This window comes from Lepidothrix coronata, unplaced genomic scaffold, assembly GCF_001604755.1.
Source record: "Lepidothrix coronata isolate B3197 unplaced genomic scaffold, Lepidothrix_coronata-1.0 Scaffold12, whole genome shotgun sequence".
NCBI classification, from domain to species: domain Eukaryota; kingdom Metazoa; phylum Chordata; class Aves; order Passeriformes; family Pipridae; genus Lepidothrix; species Lepidothrix coronata.
This window is the reverse complement of record NW_016690192.1, coordinates 1621116-1643556: the sequence shown is the minus strand read 5'-3', so window position 1 is coordinate 1643556 and position 22441 is coordinate 1621116.

Below are 22441 nucleotides of genomic sequence, written 5' to 3'. Positions count from 1 at the left end.
CTTTGCTCTTATGATTAGAAATCCTCTACTTTAGCCTAAATTTATCCCATTTTTAGTTTTTGCTTCCCCTGTAGCAGAGAATTTTTTTCTCTCCCGTTTTTTTTCCACGTTAAACTGTTCATCCCTCTTTATATTGCTTTCACCCCTCATCCCTCCTTGTCTCAGTTGTCCTTCTTTGCACCCGTTGGAAATTTTTGCTCGTGATTCCGAAGAGCACAATTATTCAGACTGTCTCAAAGAGACGATACAACTTCCTTGCGCGGCGGTGTAAAGTCTTTGCATTTGGAAATACCTTCCTGGATACATCCTCAAGTTGCATTTGTCTTTTTGACAAGTGCATTACCCTGACACCTCCCAGTACCCGCAGTCATGGGGGAGCGTGGGCTGGCAAATCCAGCAGCTACTGCGAGTGAGCTGGGCAGATGCTGGTTGTGCTCGAAGGGTAGGGATGCGAATATTTTTTGCAATAAATCAACACTTAACTCTTCGCTTTGAAAAAAAAAAAATCTGTCAGTTCTAATTGGTAAATTTTAATAGTTTGTAGGTTATAATTTAATAATGAAGGGCTGGGAATTCTAAATGAAGCTTAAGACAAGTATCAAAGCAAAATTCATGATGGGAAGAAGTTACTGCTTAAAGTCACATTATCCAAGCACTATTTTGTATTTTTTAAATATTATCCATTTATTATATGTGGCCTTGTGGTTATCTGAATAAATATTCTACTTTGTGTGCCAGTGAACAAAATGGAAATGTTTACTTGGAATGTGAAAGCACGTGATACTATATTATTTTTTGCCATCTTATTAATGGAAACAAGATAATTCTCAGTATAGGGGAGCCAGATTTTTTCACTTAGAGGACAATTCAATAAAGAAAGGGGTAGAAATACATTACTTACCTTAGCAACATATTCCTGTTAACTGGGGCAGCAAATCAATACCACAGAACCACAGATATAGAACATTAATAATCTTTTCTAGATGTTAAGACAAGAATAACCTTTTCAGTGGTACCAAGCCCAGGATATAGTTACGTACTAATAAAGAGATGCTTAAAATTAAGATTGGAGCCATTTTTAATAACTAATTCCTATTGCACAGAGAAACTATAATCTGATTTACCAAACAGGGTAGGGCTTTGGTTAGTTTTAAAAGGTGTTACAGAAATATCTCATATTGAAGTGAGCTGAGCATGTGCATGAGGCTGAGATGGTGAATTCAGTTTTGACTTGTCAGCTGTATCTCAGAGCTGTCATTAGAGAAGTCATTGAACCTGTATGTTTCAATTCCTATATATGAAACCTGGGTATGACACTTGTCTTCCATAAGGGATTAACAGTTACAGTCAAGGCTCATCTATGTGCAAGAAGTTGAACTGTACAGGCATTTCAGTACACTATAGCAATATGAATATGAAAGTAAGAGACCAAAATAATTGAATTATACCCAAATGTGACTTTATTCTGACACTCCTATAGAAGCTACTGTGGGAGATAACCTTGATAGCTGTTCAACAAAGCCTCTAACAGCACCAAGCACAACAGCCATGTCAATTTTGCTGTGTAGGCAGGATCTCACCTTTTACATGGGACTTTGGAGGTTTAGACCCTGCCTTGTCACAGAATTTAATTGTGGGCTTAACATCATACAGTTCAGTGGTAGACTTGCATTTGAGCATAGGCTTAAGACAATCTGCCTTCTAGTACAGATGCAATAGTGTGGCTTTTTCATATATAATCCAGAAGAATGAGTGGCAAACAGTACAGTATCCCAAAGTATACCTAATATACCAAATATTAGGAATAGACTGAATTGATGTGACAAACAGATATATTTGAAATACATCTATTTCTTTATGAAACAAGATCTGTGGCCCAGATCACTTGAAATGTTTTATTCTAGTTTTTGGTTTGATAGAAATAAGCTGTGAATTCATGGGATTGCTTTGGAGGCTGAACCGTATGGCAGGAACAACAGGATGGTTCTTTGGCATTGCACAGGCATTTCCACTGCCAAAACCTGTAAAGCTCCAGAACTCTGCACCTTGCTAGGGATGCCTATGTTCAGAGAGAAGGCTCTGCAAATGTGGAGCCTGGTGTTTAACTCAAAAGTTTGACAAATGTGTATTCTAGAGAGTTGTTTTTTGCTGTCAACACAGTCCCCATTAGACTCCACAATACAGTTTCAAGCTCAGAGCCCTACAAAGCCAAAATTACCGTGGAGAAGTGGATGGATTGCCATATCCCTTCTTCAGTTTGAATTAAAAGGCCTGATCATCAAATGAGCCTGCACTTCGGGCTTTGCAGTGGGTCCTGAATTGTCATTCACTTGCTAATCATGCAGCCTGGTGCTGGTGATTAGGGAGGAGGAAATAAAGGCAGGGTTTGACTGGGGATCTGAAAGTGAGCTTTCAAAGGTGACTTTAGAGAAACCCTCTTTTGACTTGCAAACTTGATATAGAGTCAGAGGAAGATTAAATCCAGGAGCTTTGTTTTGACTGGGGGACATTTCCAGCTGCAGCTACACTTTGCATGGTTACATTTCAGCCAAATCAATATGCATAGCGGGTGGTCCATACAGAACCCTGATACCAACTGCTCACAGGAGTAGAAGTTTGCTTTCTGATCAGACATTCATGTTCAGCTTCAGTGAATCTGCTGTTCTGAATCTGTGAAGCAATGCTTTTCAAATATAAGACACTATTGAAGTCAATAAATATAAAGAAATTGTGTTATACTGTAAAAAGGATAATAACAAATTTTGGCAATGCTTCAGAATAAATGTTCTTCTGATATTGCTCCATTGCAGGTATTTTCACTGAAAGGAAATTCTGAAATTTCAAAATGGTAAACTCTCCCAGGGATGGAAACAGCGATCAACAGGATGTAAGATCCAAAATCACAGAGGTAAAATGAGAATTAGTCTACCCAGAAGCTGCAAAAGAAATTAAAACAAACAGTAGGGTTTTTCAGCCATCAAAATTAGATGACAGCAAGGAAAATAGCAGTGAGGTTGGCTTGAGGGAAGCTGGGTTTAAGGTTGGCACAGAGGCTTTCCAAAACTGAGATGATTTTGTGACTCAGTGTTCAATCTTGACAATGGTTCTGTACTTGGGTGGCAGAAAACTGGCTTTATGAGAACGAGTTTGGGAGGATGAAAATGATGTCTTTGAGGCAGAAGTAAAATTCAAGGAGCAGTTTCTGAGATCTGCCTCACCGTAGTCTGAAGGAATTGGCATTTGAAACTGCACTTCTGCTAGAAGGGTATTTAGGACTAAGTTAAAGTAGGGGTGGTATGAGAAATTTCAACATTCCTGTATTGAAGGTGTGAAAAAACCTGTGATCTAGTTAAATGTAGGCATATTAATGTGACATCAGTAGTACACAAGGCATTAGAGTGCTTTTCGAAAGCGGAGTAACAGAGAGCATAGCAAATGGAAGAAGTAGGATAACACACAGAATAGGTTTACCAAAAGCAGATTTACAAGATTAACTTGATAATCTTTAGATTATCCTGATCTTTTCAGACAAAGATAACGGCCATAGATGTGATATATATACACTGGGAGAGAAACATCTGACACAGAGCCACATGGAGAATTGTTTGATTGGGAATGATGAAGATTAGGCCCAGGATTGTAAAATAAATAAAAACTGGCTATAGGAGATAATAACAGATGATGCTGAAAGAGGAAATGCCAGGTTAGTGGGAGCTAAAAGTGGAGTTTCTGAAGGCACAGTCTGGGGACCAATATCATTTAATATTTTCATTAATCAACTAGGCACAAAAAGAACCTACTAGAGAAATGTGCTGATGGCTGGAGGTGGGAGGGTTTGTCAATAGCAAGGAGGCTGACAGCATACAGAAAAACAGAATATCCTCAGGGAGTGGGGAGATATAAATGGGATTACATTGAACAGTTCAAGTAGCAAGGTCAGGTAGCTGGGAACTAATGACAATTTCTAATATAAGGTAAGGCTTGTCGGTTGGACTGATACAGAAGAATGGGACATACATTTGGCACTATATCAAAAGAAGCATTTGCAGTCGAGCTAGGAAAAAATGAATGCCCTTTAGAAGGCTTTAGTAAGACTTCTTCAGGAATGGAGTGACCAATTGTAGCCACTTCTGTTTGAAAGGAATTCAACGTAGAGCAGGAGCAGAGAGAGGTGAATAGATCATTGGGGGAGTGGGGATTGTGCCTTAGAATACTAAAGCCTGCAAAAAATCATCCATAAACATGATCGGAATGAAGAGGATTTTTTTAAGCTTCGACAGTATTGTTACATAAGTAACTGTAAACTAATCATTAGTAAGTTACTCTGTATTTTAGAAGAGGTTTTCTAATGAAAGATATGAGTTTTTGGAAAAGCCTTCCACAGCAGCAGTGGGGAGAACCCCCGTAACTATTTCTGTGATGGGGGTGGGTACATGTCTGAGGGCTTCAGCAGCATGTTTGCCTGCTGTAGCAGCACACTGGGCTCTGCAATCAGTGCACTCTGTCCCAGACTCCTCATCCATTCTGGTCCCACATTCATATAAGTCCAATTTAGCTTTTAACCCTGAAGTCCCCTCAAGTGAGCCCCCAGCACCACTGATCCAGAGCAGGGTTATGACACTTCTGCAGCTTTGGCAGACAGGGCTAGCAAAGAGATTCTCCAGCCTTAGGAAACTGGGAAGGGGGAAATGTTTTGCCTCTACCCACCTCTCTGGTGAGGGGTGAGGTAGGGGGAAGCAGTGAGTTTACTGCATAAACATCTGAAATAGAGCTGGTCATAAATAAAAGCTGGGTTTCTCCAATTATTCTTTTGTTAGTCAGGCCATCACTGTTTTAATCCAAGATGTTCAGCTGAAAATAACAGCTTCTCATTGACAAAATGAATACCGTCCCCTCCCCCAGCCATTAGGGTTTTTGGGTTTCTGCTAATATCTTTTCCATTTTCCATATTTAATTTGCCTAGCAGAATAAAATAAAAACATGCTGACATTTTCAAGGAAATCAGATACTTCCCACGAAAGTTTTGATGGAAAATTTTCGAAGAGCCCTGAGGCTCAGGAGCCGGTTGCATCGGGGTGTGGCCAGCTAAATCTGCTGCCTGAATCGGTGGGGGCAAAGCCTGAGCATCTCTTAGACCCTCCGGACCTTCAGGTGATTACTTCTAAGAGGAAAACATCTTTTATAGCACACCACGTGCTCTGGGTGGCACCGGCTTTGCTCTCGCAGCAGTTCTGGCTGACCTTGATGCGAGTGGTGCAGAACGCTGAGACGCGGCCGCCTCCACCCTCCCCTTCCTCCCCCTCGCACTGCGGAGGCACATGAAAACTGACCACAGCGTAGCCCTAAATGGTTTATTTTTAACTTTTGCCAGACAACACGTGTATCTAAGGCCAAACAAAAAGAGCCAGAGAAAGGGGTGTAAGTGCTTGTCAATGTCAGAGCCAATCACTGTCAAACAGGGGCTGGATTCTGCAGCTCCGCTGCTTGCGGAGCTCCCGATCCTTCTGTGGTGCTCTGAAGCCACTGCGATGGATGCCCAGAGAGATGGATAAAGGCAGACAGACATAGATACAGACTGACAGAATCAACCCCCAGATGGATGCTGCTTGAATTTACCAGAAATTAAGATGCTATACTGCTTAAGAAAGAGTTCTATGATCTAATTAAGTCTCTTTTATGTCTCCTTTTTTTTTATTTTATCCTCCACCCTCTTACAAAAAAAAAAATACTTTGTGTTATTTGCAGATTGAATTAGAGGAAAATTGTCTATGGGCTAAATAAAATGTTTGCATTCTTTTATACTAGCATTGAGGGCTTGTGTTTTTTAAAGGAGAAGAAAATGCAGTAGGACATAATAATGTCATACGTTCTAACTTGCTCTTGCAAATCAGGACTTCTCGATATTTTCCTTTTCAATAAAAATGCTATTTATCATTATCAAATGAAGTGTTAATGGAATCAACTCAAACACAAACTCATGCATATATATCTATCTATATAAATAAATATATACATAAAAAAAATCCTCACTGCAGAGAATGATCAAGCACCTTGTCAGCAATCCATATCATATTCGTTAATTTGATTCCTGCCAAAAAATCACTTAAGTGAGACCTTCTGATTTCTTTCTTTAACGCTTGAGGCTCCTTTCATCTAAGCAATGTTTATTAACCTATTTTTGAAAATCAGCATAAGCACAAGTTACATTTAATTTGTTCTTTTCATGTTCTTTGGGTTTGTTTTTTTTTTTTTTAACGTGTTTTGTTTTTGATTCCATTGTAAGAATTAGAATTGAGCATGGGTCAGTATTAAAAAAACCCACTGGTTCAGACAGTGACAACTGAAATGGTAAAAACTAAGGCTTTTAATGTTTTTTTTTTTTACATTCTTTAAGGGAGACTGATTCTAGTTTAATTCCAGGGCTAATGTTAATGACAGCGAGAAAAGTGTACTCACCTGGAGAATAATACTGTGACCTGATGAATGTGGCTTTGGGTACAGCTTCAAACTCTGTGCTCTGTCTGTCTTGGCAGTGTCCCCTTCTGCTATCTTGAACAGCAAATCTCTCCTGCATGCCTCTGGGTCCCCATCAGAAAGGTGAGTAAAAACTTACTAAACTCCTTAGTTAATTTGAAATCTGCAGATTAAAAGCATTATATGACTAGATATTCTTGTTAATATTTTCACACTCAAAAATTACTCAAAACCCCAGTAATCAATAAACTCGGCAGTTCTCAGAAACCAGAATCAGTTTGGAGATGAAAAACTGTCATAATTTTTACAAACCTGAGAGATACACCTATACTTGCATGGAAGAAATCCTGGTTTAACCCCTATGAATGGGGTTTTGCCACTGAGATGATTGTGTCTAGGGTTTCACTCACACTTCCCAATATCCAGGCTAGAAGAAGGCAGCCTGGAACAAGAGAAACTTGCCACTGTGCTCAGTGTAAATGGAAGGTAGTTCAGGACTGCGTTCAGGACTGCTTCCAGGACTGATCTATGCCTTCAGTCCCATCATACCCTCATGCACCATGTGCTCCACCTTTGGCAGTATTAGGGATGGATTTTATCAGCTCCAAGGAGTTTCCCCTAACAGGTTATGTGGTGACAAAGTTTGTCCTTCTCCCAGCTCTGCAGTCAAGGACAAAACACTTGCCAAAACTAAACTATCTCTTACAGAATTTACCTGATGTGAGGTTGGAGCTACAGACTTATATAGGGAGGAGGTGTCCTGTCTGGACACCCCCAGTATTCCTACCAGGAAGGGAGAACTTCTTTTCCAAGCTGATTTAAGAAGATGGTTGTGGTAGTGAGATAGTCCTTATAAAAGTGATTGTAGTCTGAGAGCTGAAGCAGAGAGATACCAGAAAGAAGCAGGTAAGAAAAAGTTATTCAATTTTTTAGCCCTGTTTATTTAGAGAAGTGGATGGCCCTCAGTCAGGAGTTGACATTGCATCCCTTAGAAGTCTTATGCCATGCTCATCAGGCAGAGAAATCAATGGGATAACTTGTTGAAATTTAGAGACCAAATCAACCTCAGATTTTCTGAGAACCCAAAATAAATAAGCTTTGCTCTAGCCACTCAGTTCAAACACACGCCTGAAAGATGTTATACCTCACAAGTATCACTTGCATTTGTATACACTGGGAAATAGAGTGGGTAATAAATCTTCTTACTATTTTTTGCTCTGCCGATATGTATCTTGGCAATATTAAAATATATGCATGCATGCTTATGAATTTTATTTCTCTTCAAAGGAACCAGCTCCTTGTACTAACAACCACAGCTCTGACTTGATAGACTCCTCTTTACCTGGCATGCCTATAGAAATCTCTAGAGAATTAGAATTCTCATTAAGTGCACTGGAAAGCAGAATTTAATCAAATGTATGCCAAAGCTCGCTGTTAAAAATATGCAACTATAAATTGCATTTCTCTAGAAGTTGTTGCAGTCCTACAGTGACCACTGAAGTCTTTTTATTTATTGTACCATGAATACAGAACAGATAAAATTAAATCCTCCATAATCAATGGCTCCAATTTACACGCGTTGCTTGTCAAAGTGACTTTCTCCAGTCCCCACAAAATGCTATATAATGTGACATCTCACAAGTCTTCAGGAACATCCTAAGATGAATCTGAAAGATAAATATTGCAGTTGTGAGTCTTTCTGTCATGACTCAAATAATTTTAAAATTGCATAGATGTATTCCTCTAACAATGTTAAAATTGTTCTAATGCAGGATAAAACGGTAGTTTTAGTCTCTGTAATTTTTATAGCAGCTTGTAATTTCCATGCACTTGTTACAATTCTCAGATCAGGAAGAATCACAGGAGAAAATGTTTTCAATGGAAAATCTGCCCTGCTGCTCATTTTCCCTGTGAAGAATGTACCCAATGTTTAGAATCTAGGAGGGCTTTTATGAGGTTTTTGATGCTGTGTCAAAGACAGACCATTTGATTTGGATTAGCATCATTTCTGGAGTCTGTTAAAGGGATAAGTATGAGCCCACCTGGTTTCTCCCCAAATTTCACGAATACTGATGCACTCATGCAGGCTGGGAGAGGTTTGAGACACATGAAATATCAGACTGAAAAATTTGTGTCCTTTGGTTCTGCTTTGAATTGGTTTTAACTCCCCAAATTAGAAGAGCTATGATTACCCCAGAAGGGGTTTCAGAACAAGCACTTGAACAGTAAAAGCCCTCAAAGTGCAGTACCTGAGATGTACTGAAGTCTGCTGGAGAGCTGCTGATGTGTGACTGTCATCAGATAGACTGCACTGGGACTTTGGGCTGGTTTGGTGGTTTGTACCTCAGTGATCCTTTCAGGCTGTCCTTGGGTTGGGGACATGATGGAGGGGGAGTGCAGATGTTTTCTTGATAAACTGATTAAGGGGGAGAAATGAGGCCATCCTTTAGACTCACACACAGGTTGGGAGAGGAGGAAGAGGAGAAGGTATTGTACAGAGAGACCACTGTAGACTCATCGCTGCAATGAGTCATGTCAAGTTTGCATCATGAGAAAGTGCCTGTGAAGCTGAACGCTGTGCCAGGCTGCACACCAAGGGGCAGTGTGCCAGATCCATGGTTTTCTTTGGATTGAGCTGCTTGGGATATGCTCTGGAGAGGTACAAGGCAGCCCAGGGGAACCCCTGCGTGGGTGTTTCAGCACATAGGAAGGGTGGTACATAACAGTATTGCTCCAGATAGAATTTAGGGAAGGGTTTGGGCAGCTGAGGAAGGAAGAGTCCCTCAGGAGGCGTGATAACATACAAGGGAATATTTTGACTTTATATCCAAGGGGACAAATGGGCAAATCATCTGCTTGTTGTGGGGCTGGGTCAGCATCCCTGTGCCCCTCTCTGTACCTTTGGGAATAGCCTGGTTTCCCAGCTGGTGAAGGGCCAGTTATGCTTCATGTCAGTGGTTGGTAGAGAACTGCCAGCACCTCTCTCCTATCTTATATATCCTCAAAACAGTTGGGAAAATAACCCTGCGCTTAGAGAGGACAAGGAAGTTGTCCACAAAGCAAAGAGAGCAGATTCCCCAGGGTAGGATAAGGGACAAAAATGGCACATCCTGTCCTACATCCGTCAGGCTGGAATTAAGGGGAGATGCAATATCACCGGCAGTACCTGGCTGGAGGGAATTGGAACTGGGGACTGAGATGTTTTTCACATTGGTAAGGGGATGAATAAATAACACTAATTGCTTGTATTTGACACTGAGAAACATTTTGTAACTGTGAAGCAGATTCTGAGAGACCTTTTTTTGAGACTGTTTTTAACTCTTATAGTTAGTGCACACCCTGGGTGCTAAACCCTGTTCCGCTGCCTTGAGGCTGGTGGGAGATGAGGTTAAGACCAGACTCTCCATGAAGTCTTTGGCCCTTTCTTATTCTCTGGCTGCCAGGACTGGCTCTGAGATACAGGGCCCTAAATCACAAGCCTAGAGAGGAACAAATCTGGCCTAAAGCTGCCTGTGCTTTCATACCCTCAACCTTATTTGAATCAGAGCCCAAATAAACATCTTCATTTTTCAAAGGGAAACTGCTGGAGCACCAGTGCTGTAGTACTGCAGAAGCCAGTTGGACTGAGTGCTCAGTGCTAAACCCAGCCTTTCTGTATCAGATCACATCTTTTTAGCTCATTCTCTCCATTCTTAATGCCTGAAACTCTATAATTACAAATTAAGACAAGTGGAGAACACGGACATTTGAGCTAGAAACTGATAAGCCTCCCTCCTCTCTTAAAATTGATGTATATATTTTGTTCTCATAAAGAGCTGTTGGATACAGCATCACCTCAATTATAATGAAACAGCAAAGAAATTCCACATTGGGAAAGGTTTTCTGAGGGTATATTCTCAGTTACTGCTGAAGATTAAAAATAACCTTCTCAAGCAATAAATTGGTTGAGACAGTAACAGGACCAAAATCATAGTGAAATCTAGTAATGAAATATTAATGCTACCGTGTTAAGATGGGAAAATAATAAAAATTCCTTTTGCAGAGCTGCATAGATCATATTACTGGTGTCCTGAGCAAGCTAGATTTTAATATGCATGGCTTTCTACCTGTGTCCTGTTCCTATATACAATTCTGATTAGCAGAAAAGATGACCAAACTCTTAAGTCATGTAACTGCTTCAGGAAAGCAAAGAAACCCTGTTGGAGTACATGGCAGTAGCTCTCTAGAATTAGAAGGCATGTTGCGAGTGACACAAAAAGAGCTGTCAAGTACCTGGTGCTTTGCTTTGCTGCTCCACTAAATGGCCATTGTAGAGCTGTGGCAGACACACGGGGAAATTTCATTTCTAGGGCAACATTATTTTGCGTGAAACTGAAATAAGATAAAAACTAGGCGTAAAGGTATGTTTGAATTTCAGATTGTGCTTGATCTTTGTACGCCAAGAGGACCTCCCTTGGATACTCAGCCTAGCTGCAGGCTTTCTTTCTGGTCCTGGAACCTGCAGCTTTCAGAAGTCAGGCCAATTTAAATTGTGTAGATTGTGCTGCTTTACATAACCTATTTGAATTCAGTCAGTTTAAAAACCTGCAAGGTAAGTAGGTACATTCTGCACACGCCTGTCCTCCTGGCTTAGGGGTAGCTTTAATGTCACACAATTAAACAAACTGGGGAGAGGAAGCCCAGCAAGGTCCAGCCATGTGGCATTAACCATGCACAGTACTTTCCAGAGGAGAAGGGGTGGCTGATTCACTGCCCAGTTGAGGTTACTCCATTTTATTGGTGTCCCTCACCCTCCAGCTACAGGCCCTCTCTGACACCCCACAGAGCAGCTCGTGTGTTGTTGGCAGCGGCCACAGCTCAGCTGGAGGTGGCTGAATTAAGCTCATGGGTGTAACAGGATTGTATAAGTTATTCTGTACAGCACATTGGAAGGAGGATGATGATCCTTGCAGTCAGACTGGCTCACTGTGCCCAAGAAAAATGACTTCCAGAGGCACACGTGGGCATACTGAGGTACTGAATGGAAGAGTACAGGCAACTTGGAAAGAGATGGGCACCTCGAGGGGTGAAACGGCAGGCACAGGATCAGAGAAAAAGCAGCTGGAGCAGCAGACCTTGCCATGGAGTCCACATCTGGCACAACTGGTGGAGAGACAGAGGCATAGGACCTCCAAAAAGCCAGCGTTAGGAGCAAGGTGCTGAGCTGGAGATGGGGTCTTCAAAGCAGCAACAAAACCCACAGTGACAGACATAAAGGCCTTGTAACCAAGCTGCTCTAAGGGAAAAGGATGTAAACATGGAGAGAGGCTTTTTATAAGGGCTTGTTTTGACAGGACAACGGGGTATGGCTTTAAACTGAAAGACAGTAAGTTTAGATTAGATATTAGGAAGAAGTTCTTCACTGTGAGGGTGGTGAGGCACTGGAACAGGCTACCCAGAGAAGTTGTGGATGCCCCATCCCTGGAAGTAGAAGGGCAGGTTGGATGGGGCTTTGAGCAACCTGGTCTACTGGAAGGTGTCCCTGCCCATTGCAGGGAGGTGGGAATGATATGATTTTTAAGGTCCCTTCCAACCTAAACCATTCTCTGATTCTATGACATACCAAAGACTAGATGGCCTGCAGAAACACTGCTCCTCTCCCCAGGCCGGGGTCTTTCCTGATGCCACTGAGTTTCAAAGCTGAATTAACTCCAGGACATCACTACTGTGCATTATTTTTTTCTCTCTAGGGCCTGAATGTTACAGGGGTTTGCTCCGCTTGAAGCCTCAGAGGAAGGCTCAGTCAAACCAAATACAGACTTACTTTGCTGCCTGTGTATCAAGGATAAGAAAGCTAAAAAACCATCATAGCAGCTTCCTGGACAGGTTCCTGCCTGGAAGCATTCCTGGACAGCCTGCCTGTTAACATCACCTTGCAGGCAGGTCCCTCGGGGCACAGACCCCGCTGGCCTGCATTTTGCCTGGCCCCTTGAGATAAGCCTTGCAGCCCGGCTGAGGGGACATCCAGGGTGACTTTGCAGAGCCCCAAGTCTGTGTGCCCTGGGGCAGTGCCTAGGCAGGGTGATCCCTCAGGATAAGGACAGAAACAGAGCAGAGAGCATAATCGGTTTTAATGGGTCCTTCTGCTGCTGCTGAATAACTCCCCAGTCTGGATTACTTTTACTGCAGGCACGATTAGTCAGCAATTGACAGGGCAGGGGGTATCAGTGGGGAGTCCACAGCTAGCTAAGAATATGAGCCAAACAAACATTATTTTCCAGCTTATTGGGAGAAAAACCTGCAGAGAGCAGAAAGTTGGTCCCTCACTGTTTTCCTGGGTAGGGATGCAGTCTCGAAAGTGATGAGACAAACACTTGAGGATGGCTGATAGCACTGGAGTGCAGAATAAACACGGAAATGATCCTGGATCCCAAGGCATAGAAAAAAAAAAGACCTGCTAAAGGCAGCTCAGTATTAGAAGAAAAGCTTCCTGAAACCATGTGAAGTCACTAAAACAAGTGTCTGAAATGCTACACAAATGGTTCTCACCTCCTTCCATCTGAAAGAACTGTGTTCACAACATGCTTCTTCAGTGTTTGCCTTTGAATAATGAAACAAAATATAATGGTCAGTAAAGTTAAGTTGTTAAGAGTAAATCAGTTCTGTTTCCATCAAAAAGCAGCTTGGACTACCCTGTAACACTGAAGCCATCTGTAGTTCCCACATCGATTTTCCTCTCTGCGGCACCGAACATACAAAATCAGCAGGTGCCTTTGAGTGCTCTCTCAGCCACACGGAGAAAATAGATAAAAACCCTCTGGGCCTCCTGTATGTCTATGTGCAACCTCACCTGTGTGACACCTGGCTGTGCCCAGCACACAGAAATAAGCAGAAGCAAGCTTGGCAGCCTGCTGAATCAGCATATTTGCACTGGAGGAGAAAATACTGCCAGCAAGCAGTGACCTGCCTCTTTGCTACGATGCACTGGTGTGCAGTGTCCCAATAGCAGTGGCTTTGTTTTGTGCCAAGCACCTCTGAGACAGAGAAGGCTGTGCCCAATTTGGCAGAAATAAAGCTCAACCTCCTCTTTCTGCTGTTTGCTCTTCTTGGGGAAACTCTGCCTGCCCTGATCCACTGCAAAATGCTGTTTTCACTTTTCAGGTGGCTACAGTTGTGGTCTTTTCAAGAGAAAATGCCTATTTAAGTGCCTCTGAGGGCATGGTAGATTCTTTGCTGTGCCTAGTGTTCCATTCACCTGACCCTGCCTTGCCCAGGCAATGGCACAGTGCTGGTTCCATCCAAGGCAGTTCTTGGCATGTTTGGTGCCTGGAAAATCCGCTGGCTCCATTTTCTCAATGGCTGAGCAGCATGTGGCAGTTCCCGTGTCCCTCCTTTAATTAGAAACTCTTAAAAAGTGAGAACACCATCAAATAAGGTAAGGCCATACTATTATTAACTAGCAAGTGACTTTATATTTAGATGCTTAGAAAAACCCAAATAAAAACCCGCGAGCTTAAGATCAGAGACAACAAAACCCTTTTATCTTTCTGAGCTCATCTGAGTGCTCAAGTCAGCCCACTTCCTGAGACCTCAGAGCCATGCCAGAGCTGTCTCTGGCCTCTGCATTCACAGCTCAAGCAGCAGAGACCTTGGCAGTCATGATCTGCCCATCCCACAGTGCAAGGGTGTTCCCTAGAAAAGCCAGGTATTTTTGCCAAGCATACAGGATGTGGCACTGAACCTGTGGGAACCCACCTTGCCTGCAAAGCAGATGCAGAAGGGCAGGTGCCCCCCTCTTTCCCAAAGCATTTTCTGTGCTGGTTGGTGTGGGGAGGAAAGCAGCATTGCTGCCACTGAGACGTGGGACTGCCCGAGAGCCACAGCCCTGTGTCCTGTGGAAAGCCACAAATGCCAGCGGAAGATGATGAAATATGAATTCAAAGGTTAGGCTATTTTTTCCCCTAAGCTCTAAAGGAGGGAATCACTACCTTCTGAGATGGATAGTATCATTAATCAGACACTGAGAGTTCAGTCCCTTGTACAACACCAAATCATCTGGACTTTTATCTTCCCAGCCCTGCACAGAAGACAAATCCAGACCTGCTAGTGCTTGGGAAGGGGGGGATGGGGAAAAAGTTATTAGGAGAAAATTTTTGAAGCATAAACAAAATTTCAGCAAAAGGTTGTTCCCGCCATGACATGATTATAAATGAGATGATCAGCCACAAAGAACATGTTTTTTGTGGCTTTAGCAAAATTCTGCTTCATTTCTAATGGTAGAAGTAAAATATTTAAAGGGATAAGGACAGGGTTCCTTTAAAAATTCTAGATATTTTAATTAATGCCAATAGCATTAAAATATTATGGCTCAAGATGCTTATGAAAAGTCTCTTTTATTCATTAAATTTTCCAGACCCAACATAATTAGAATTCTTAACATTCGTGATCTCTCAGCATTGGCTTCCAAAATTAATGGTCTGAGTAATTTCTTACAGCAGATGAACTGAGTTTCAAAATAAATGTATCGCAGTAGTAAACATCAGCTTTCTGTAGGGGCAGGATGCACCAGTCAAAGGCAACTTTCTAGAAGGAAAACACCCTCCATTTTCTCTCTCCTGGATTTCCATATTCAAAGGACAGAAGGAATGATTGTATTCCTACATGCAAAACACAGGGAACCAACTAACAGAAGCTGCCTGCACCACTTGAGCATGCGAATCATGCGTGGTTTTAGTGTCACACGTTCCCTCTGACACCCTGGGTCCAGGACAGGATGGTGCTCAGGGTGGGTTTGGGAGCACAGGTGAGTCAGGGATGCTGTTTTCTGCAAGTTCCCACTTCATATGCTGTGGAGGTTGAGAGGGCTGTGGGAATGCAGCTGGGCACAGGATGCTGTCCCAGATCAGCCACCTGAACGGTGCCCTGCAGACCTGGGCCCTGCCAAAAGCCTGCTCTGTGGGCCTGGGAAGGTCGTTTAACCCAGCGTTTTGCATGGGGTTGCTAAAAGTATGCTGTTCATTTTGGCATCTCATTTCCAGAGAGTGGAGCACTTCCAGCTGCAACTCCTGCTGGTGGGCTGTGAACCCAGGAAAAGCCACGCCGAGCTCGGAGCTGTAAAACCTGCCACTTCCGACCGGGCACGGTGGGATCTCACAGCATTCCCTGGCAGCCTCCTGATGGCAAGACTCAGGATTCTGGATCCTGTCCCCAGTCATGGAAAGACAGCAGCTCTGGTGGGTGAAAATCACTCTGCCTGTTCCCCACTATTTCCTCCTTGTTCCAGTTCTGTCTTTTCTCTCTCCATCTATTTGCCTTTGGGATGGGGCTACTCCCTTCTGGAAGAGCAAGACGAGCTCAGCAGGGCAGGATCCTCAGAGTTTTTAGGATTTTCACTGAAAAAAAAGTCTTTGCTGAGAAAGTCAGATTGGATTTTTTCCAAATGCTTTCACTTGGCCACACTTGCATAGATTTTCACAGCAGTAACAAAAAGGCACATCCTTAATACAAAGGTCACAAGTTGACTAAATTTCTACTCCCCTATCCAAACCGTGAGGAGTTGTGGTGCATCTTAAAGAAGAGGATGTCAGTTCTTTTTCTTTTTTACCATTACAAAACAGTGCATTGTTCCCTGGCCTTGCCCTTGGGAATTGCTATATTGTTTTGGCTGAAGCTTTCCAAAAAAATTCAGCCCGCGGCAGATGCCCAGGATGGAAAATGACAAGTTACTGGTCAAAATATGACAGTTATAAGCAGCTGAAAATAGAGTCTTGTAATTGGAAATGTCAGACGGTCTTGACAGAAGGCAGTGCTACCAGCCCACCAACCTCGGGAAGTTTGCTCAGGATTTTATGTGTAGGTAGAGGCAGTGTGTGCACCTTCTAGTAGTGTCAGTAATTTTATAAGTGGCACAAAAAGGAGTAGCAAAGTTTTCTGGGTGTTAAAGTACGGCATGAACTGCACTCCTGCTGCTGGCAGTTTTGCCATCTATTTGGATACAAGCTGGAGAACTGCTGTGCCAGCTTAGCACAACCCCACCTCTGAGGCCAGAGGAAAGGCTCTGGAAACAGAGTAAGGACTGAACACCCCTCCACTCCTCAGCTTCTCACCAGCTGTTGCTTTGTGAGTGGAGTTGGATTCCCCAGAACTTCAGTTACTAAACTGAAGACTTCCAGGGCAATTTTGCAGGGAGAGAGGGCAGGTCCAATCCCTGTGAGCACAAATCCTGCCCTCAGCATCTGTTATGTGGAGATGTGGTGGGGGTGTTGACCCTGCTCTGCATTTCTAGTTATTTCTTGTGTGCAGTGTGTGCAGGGACTGGGTTTGATTCTCACAGCTTTCTGACTTTAGCAGCCATTTGACTTTCAAAAGTCATTTGACTTCTGAGAACTTCAGAAGGCTCCAGCCAGAGCTCACACTTGAACCAGCCGGTCACTGCCTGCCTTTCAGACACCTTCCTGGGAGAGAAATTCCCCTTTCCCTGGTGCAGGGGCAACCATCCAGCCCTGTAGTCAGTCACTGCAGTTTCATTAAGTTTTATATTTAACTTTCCCTCAGCACCTGGGACCAGAAGGAGTGTGTTAGTGTCTCGGAGCTGGAACACTACATTGAATTACCTTGTTGGTTTATCTGGTCATAATAGCAAGAGAGATCCCAGTGCTATAGTTAAGAGTCTGTCAGCATTTCCATTATAAACCCCTTACTCTCGAGAGGTTTTAACTTAGCTTTAAAAATCTGTTCCATTGCACAAACTTAGTTTATAACATGGCAAAGAACAATATTTTATCTTTTAATATTGAAAATACACACACAGTCAGTTCATATTGAAAGATATATGTGTGTAGCCAAAAACAGATTGGGTTTAGGCAGTGATCAACCTGAAAGGTGTCTTCTTTTTAATTTAGCTGACATGATATTATTACTGTGGCTATTTTAATAGATAAGATACTGTGGTTTCACAATCTCTCCCATTACTGGCACACAGCTCCTCTAATATATGTTAATATGATTATACACAAGTGCAGCAGAGTCACACTTGGAGGAAGTGTAAGAGGTTTGGCACAAAGGCTGCTCGCCCTCCTTTTCCTTTTATTCTAGACTCTCATTCAAGGGCACTTAGCTCACGCTCTGAAAAAGCAAAGCAAAAGCCTCTACCAGCTGCCTGGCAGGAAGGATTTGGCAAATGTGTCACCATGGTTCTCTCTGTTGTGGTCTGCTGGGCAAGGAGGCACCAGCAACTGAGGAACAGTCTCGTGCCTGAACTGGTCCCCTTAAGGCCTTTGTCCTCCACTGCAGCCTCAATCTTCTGGGCAGTGTGGGCAGGTGGAAGAAAGGAGCTGGAGAAGGCAGCATCTATGGGCTCTGCATCCCCTCTCACCAGGGACTTGTATGATTTTGTTTGTTCATTTGTTTCTTTAAACAAAAGTTTCTTGGTTTCCTAGCTGGGTCAGGGCCCTTCAGAGGACCAGTGGCTGTTTGTCTCACCTGAAGATCCAACCAAGGGTAACATCTTTGGATGGGAAGGTTTGAACCGTATGATAGAAAGCACCATTTCCATCTAGGGCACATGGCCAGAGAGCAGGGCTGCTGCACATGGTCCCTGAAGGGCTCAGTGAATTGTTTTCAAGGTTGTTTTTTTTCCAGACACAGGTGGGTAAAGGAAGGAAGCTCCTTCTACCAAAGCATCCAGCCCTCCTGAGAGGAGGTAAAGATTGCTGGACACTGGGCAGGTTGAGTCATGCAAGGAACCTTCACAGGGAGTATCAAATAAAACATATCCCCTAGGCATTTATCTTTTTTTTTCTGGACAAATTGCTCTTTATGTGTTAAGGGAAAGCACTTTTTTTCCCCAGCCTCTCTGACTTCTGAAAACTCATGGCAAGGTAGTTCATGCCCCAGAGACCCAAAAGTGTCCCCATTTTCCTGGTATGGCTGCACTGGTGCTACAGCCTGGCTACTTTTGCTTTCCATCCCCACCCATATCACATGTTCTTCATTTCTTTCTACTCTTCCCTTGCTGAGGCTGCTGAATTTCAGATGGGGTTTGCTCAGGTTGGGATCAACCTGCAGCTGCTGCTTGGCGCAGCCAGGCAGCCTCTGGCTCTGTTTGTTGGAGGCAGCTTCCAAGTGGAGTCAGGATTTTCTTGCTCACAGCTTTCCTGCCTCTTCTTCTAAGGTCTTCTTCCCTTTTGACACTTACCATTGGAGTCTCTTCTGACACACACGCTGCCACCCCTTTGACATAGCTATTTTTCAGGTCTGAAATTTTTAAGATTCTCCTTCTCGTAAAAATGCTGGCAAAGGGCCACACAGGTCTGTGGACCAGCTGATAGGAATTAATCTCAATCCCAGGCTGATGGTTTCCTGTTGATAGCCAAGGCTACCCAGGCAGGGCTGCAAGCCCATGATTCAGCAACTTCGACTGATTAATCAAGTCACTTGATTTTTTATGCACGCCAGCGTGCCCAAGGCAGCTGTGATAAGTCGGCTTCTAGGCAGAGTGCTAGCAGTGCTGAGGATGTCAAAGGGGTTTGTGATATTGATATAAATACATATAGATGCCTAGTTTTCTGATTAGGCTGTGGTTTTAAATAGTCTTCAGCGGCGTTCGTTCCGTTGATAGAATCCTTCCTGCAAATTTACATGCACGTCGTACCTCTGATGCTGCATTTTTTAATTACGGATACACTTTATCTGAGTTAAACATGTAACAGGCCCCTCAGCATAAATTATACTTGGTGTGTGTGTACCGAGAGCACTTCCCAGGTGTGTGAGAGGATAAGTGCATGTTAAAACAGCACAGGCATCTCAGAAAGGGTTTAGGAACTGTTTTCATTTTCAAAAAGAAACAAACAACCCTGCTAAAATCTCTAAGAACACCAACCCAGAGCAATTTTTGTCTGTGGCAGAGGAATGCTGTATCTTGTATTTCCTACATGCCCTCATAGTTTTGGGGATGTGGAGGTAGAATTCCAGATGCTGATGGGCTTAATAGCATAAGTGTGTGCTTTGAGACACTGTGTTTATAGCTCTTTCACTAATAAAATGAAGTAGTAACAAGAGAAAATGTCAGCATGTTTTCTTGGCATCCTATTAAAAAAAAACAAAGAGAAGGGAAAGAGAAGGGCAACTTTTTTGAGGCACACAGCTGGTGAGAGTGTGAGGAGCAGGCCCCAGGTTCATTTACAGCCTGTGGCTCTCAGAGAGCACCCAGGAGTCTCAGCTGTCCCAGGGGTCAAAGCCAAGCATGGAAAAGGTGGGGTTACAAAGAGCTTGGCTTCCAGGATGCTCCAGCCTCCTCATATGCAACCACATGTTCTACTGGCTTGTTTGGGTCTGGCTTCACTGCCTTACTTGGCTACGAAGGTTCCGTAGCCATCTCCTCAGTGCAGGAGATCAGGAAATGTGACTTAGTATCAGGTGGTTCTGCCAGGTGTAAAATTAAGAGCAGGTTTCAAATTAGTATGTTAGAAAAATATCAGAGGCAAAATTAGAGAATGAAGGCTTGGCTTCAGGGGAGTCAAAGGGATGCTGATATTTGTGTTTGTCAGTTTTTTCATGGCAGCAGTAGTTGTTGATATTTATTTTTCCTCACTTCAGTGGAACAGTGTTTGTTAATAAATCTAATAATAAAACATCCACAACAATTGCCAGATTTGCCAATTTTTTAAAAATTGAGGCTAAACTGAGTATGATAGAAAAGGAATTTGTGTTGGGTTTTTTTTTTCTCCCCCTCGTAAGCACAGAAGATGTGGCAAAAAGTTATGGAGCCTGTAGGGAGCACCTCCATGAATGACTTTTCCTGGCCAGGAGAGCTCAAGTACAGTTAACACAATTTGCATTGCAAGCTGCAACAATTATTGCAAATGCACCAATATAAAAAACAAAACAAAACTGAACCCTGCTAAAACTGACTCACAGATGGACAAATTTGTTATTGTTTTCATGATCTTTTGCAATGTGTTTGCAGGTTTCCACAGCCTTGTTTAAATTCAAGCAAGGACCTTTTTGCACCAACTTTGCAGGATTTAATTTGTGAGTTGTACATTTAATTCTCCACAGCAGATGGTGATGTGTGGGTGTACTGCTGTATATTTGCAACAGATTCCTTATCCTACAAAATTAATTGTCTCATGTGCTGATTTAAAATCAGAATTGTATTGTTCGTAAAAAGCTAATTCTTGCATATCATTTTGTTGGGACCCGTGCAATTCCAACAAAATGAAAGGGAAGAAAAGTCTAAGTGCTGCTTTAAAACAAATGAATAGTGGCAACTCTACAGTCAGTCCTGATGTGCAGACTGAAGAGCTAATGACCTTGTGAGTTTAAAAGTTCCTACATAAAATTAAGTATTTTGGGCCTTGGGGTCAGGTTGCCTCGATGTTGCCATGAGAAGGTTTCTGGGGCAGTTCAGCCACGCTCAGCGATCCACACCACAGCCAAGGCCTCTGAATTAAGCCCCTTTTCCTTTGTGGGGGTTTCTTTCCTTAGCAGGGATTTATTTGTAAATGATTGCTCTTTCAATGGCATTGTTTATGTTCATTTGCAAAGTTCAGGGGATTTTTGGGTTTGTTTCCTCTAATGATAATGTCTTTATGACCTGTGCCCCAGCCATGCAGCATCCCAGGCTCCTGCCTGGGTCTTGGAGGAGAAAGGGAAAATGTGAGGCTGAGGGGAGCATTTCAGCAGGTCAGGCACTGCCAGACTCATCAGCCCGTCACTGACTGCTCCAGCAGCCTCGTGTGGCACCCAAAGTGGGGCTTTGTCCAGGACAGGGTCCACACTGGTGTCCTTGGAAAGGGGAGAACCCAGGCCTGAATGGTTGTGGTGTTAAGCAGGTGGTCACGATGGATAAAATAAGGCCAGAGGTGACTGTTCACCTGCTCCTCCTGCCGAGTGGTGGCCAAAGGGCTGCTGTGACACAGGGGCTGGCTAATCAGGAATGGAATTTAGGAAATCTGGTTCCTTACCTGAAGTAAGGGACTGATGCAGTGGGTGCTGTTTGCCCATGGGCTGGGCAAGACCACGGCCTGGATAGAGGGTCCCCAACATGGGGGATTTGTGCCACAGGGAGTATTAACAGAGAACTAAATAAAACCCGTCCTGCTCGTCCTTCAAACGCTGGAGGGAGGTTGGGCTCACCCCAAGGATCACTGCATGGCTCACCCAGCTGACAGAGTGAGGATGTCACACTAGGGAAGAGGGCTGGGTGAGGGGGCTGCCAGCATCATGAGGCTGGTGGCAGGAGGGTTTGGGGACAAGACACTTATTTTGGTGACCAAGTCCTCCCATCCACCCCAAAGCAATGTGCAGTGTTGGGGACTTCTGGACTTGTTGGCAGAGCAATGCTCCACTTAGCACACTGGTTTGCTTTCTGTCTGGGAAAGGGAATATGAACCTGCTTTGGATTGTTTGCCTGTAAGTAGCAGTAGTTGGGTCTTGCTTGCTGGCAGCATCAAACCTCACGAATTTGAGAATGGATGTTTATTGTAGAAAGAACAGAGGTTTTACGATTTTATTTTTTTGCTACTGTGCAAGAAATAATTCGCATCTCTGTAACATTTAAAATCTGAATTAAATTTAAGATGAAATATTTTAAAATATGGTGTACTGGAGTTTAAAAATATCAGTGATACCTTGGGGGTGTGGTAAACAAAACTTCAAACCTGGTCTGAAAAACAGCTATTGTGTGTTTTATCCATCTTCCCAGTTATTTCTACCGTGAGTAGAAGGAGTGTTTCAGAAAATTGCTAATGTGGTCATCAAAAAGAACCAGTCTGATTTATTGTCTTCAGTTGTGGGTGAATCAAATTAGGGTGCCTTTGTATGGACCCATTCTTTTGGGCACATTTCTTCCTACAGCCCTTTCTAATGCTCAGCTCCAGTAGATTTACAAGAACAGGCTTTTTAAAACACAGGCTTTGGGTTTATGGGAGTAGAAATAGTTCAAGCTCAGTGACTCTTTTTGCCCAGTAAGTTTCTGTTTTCCTGA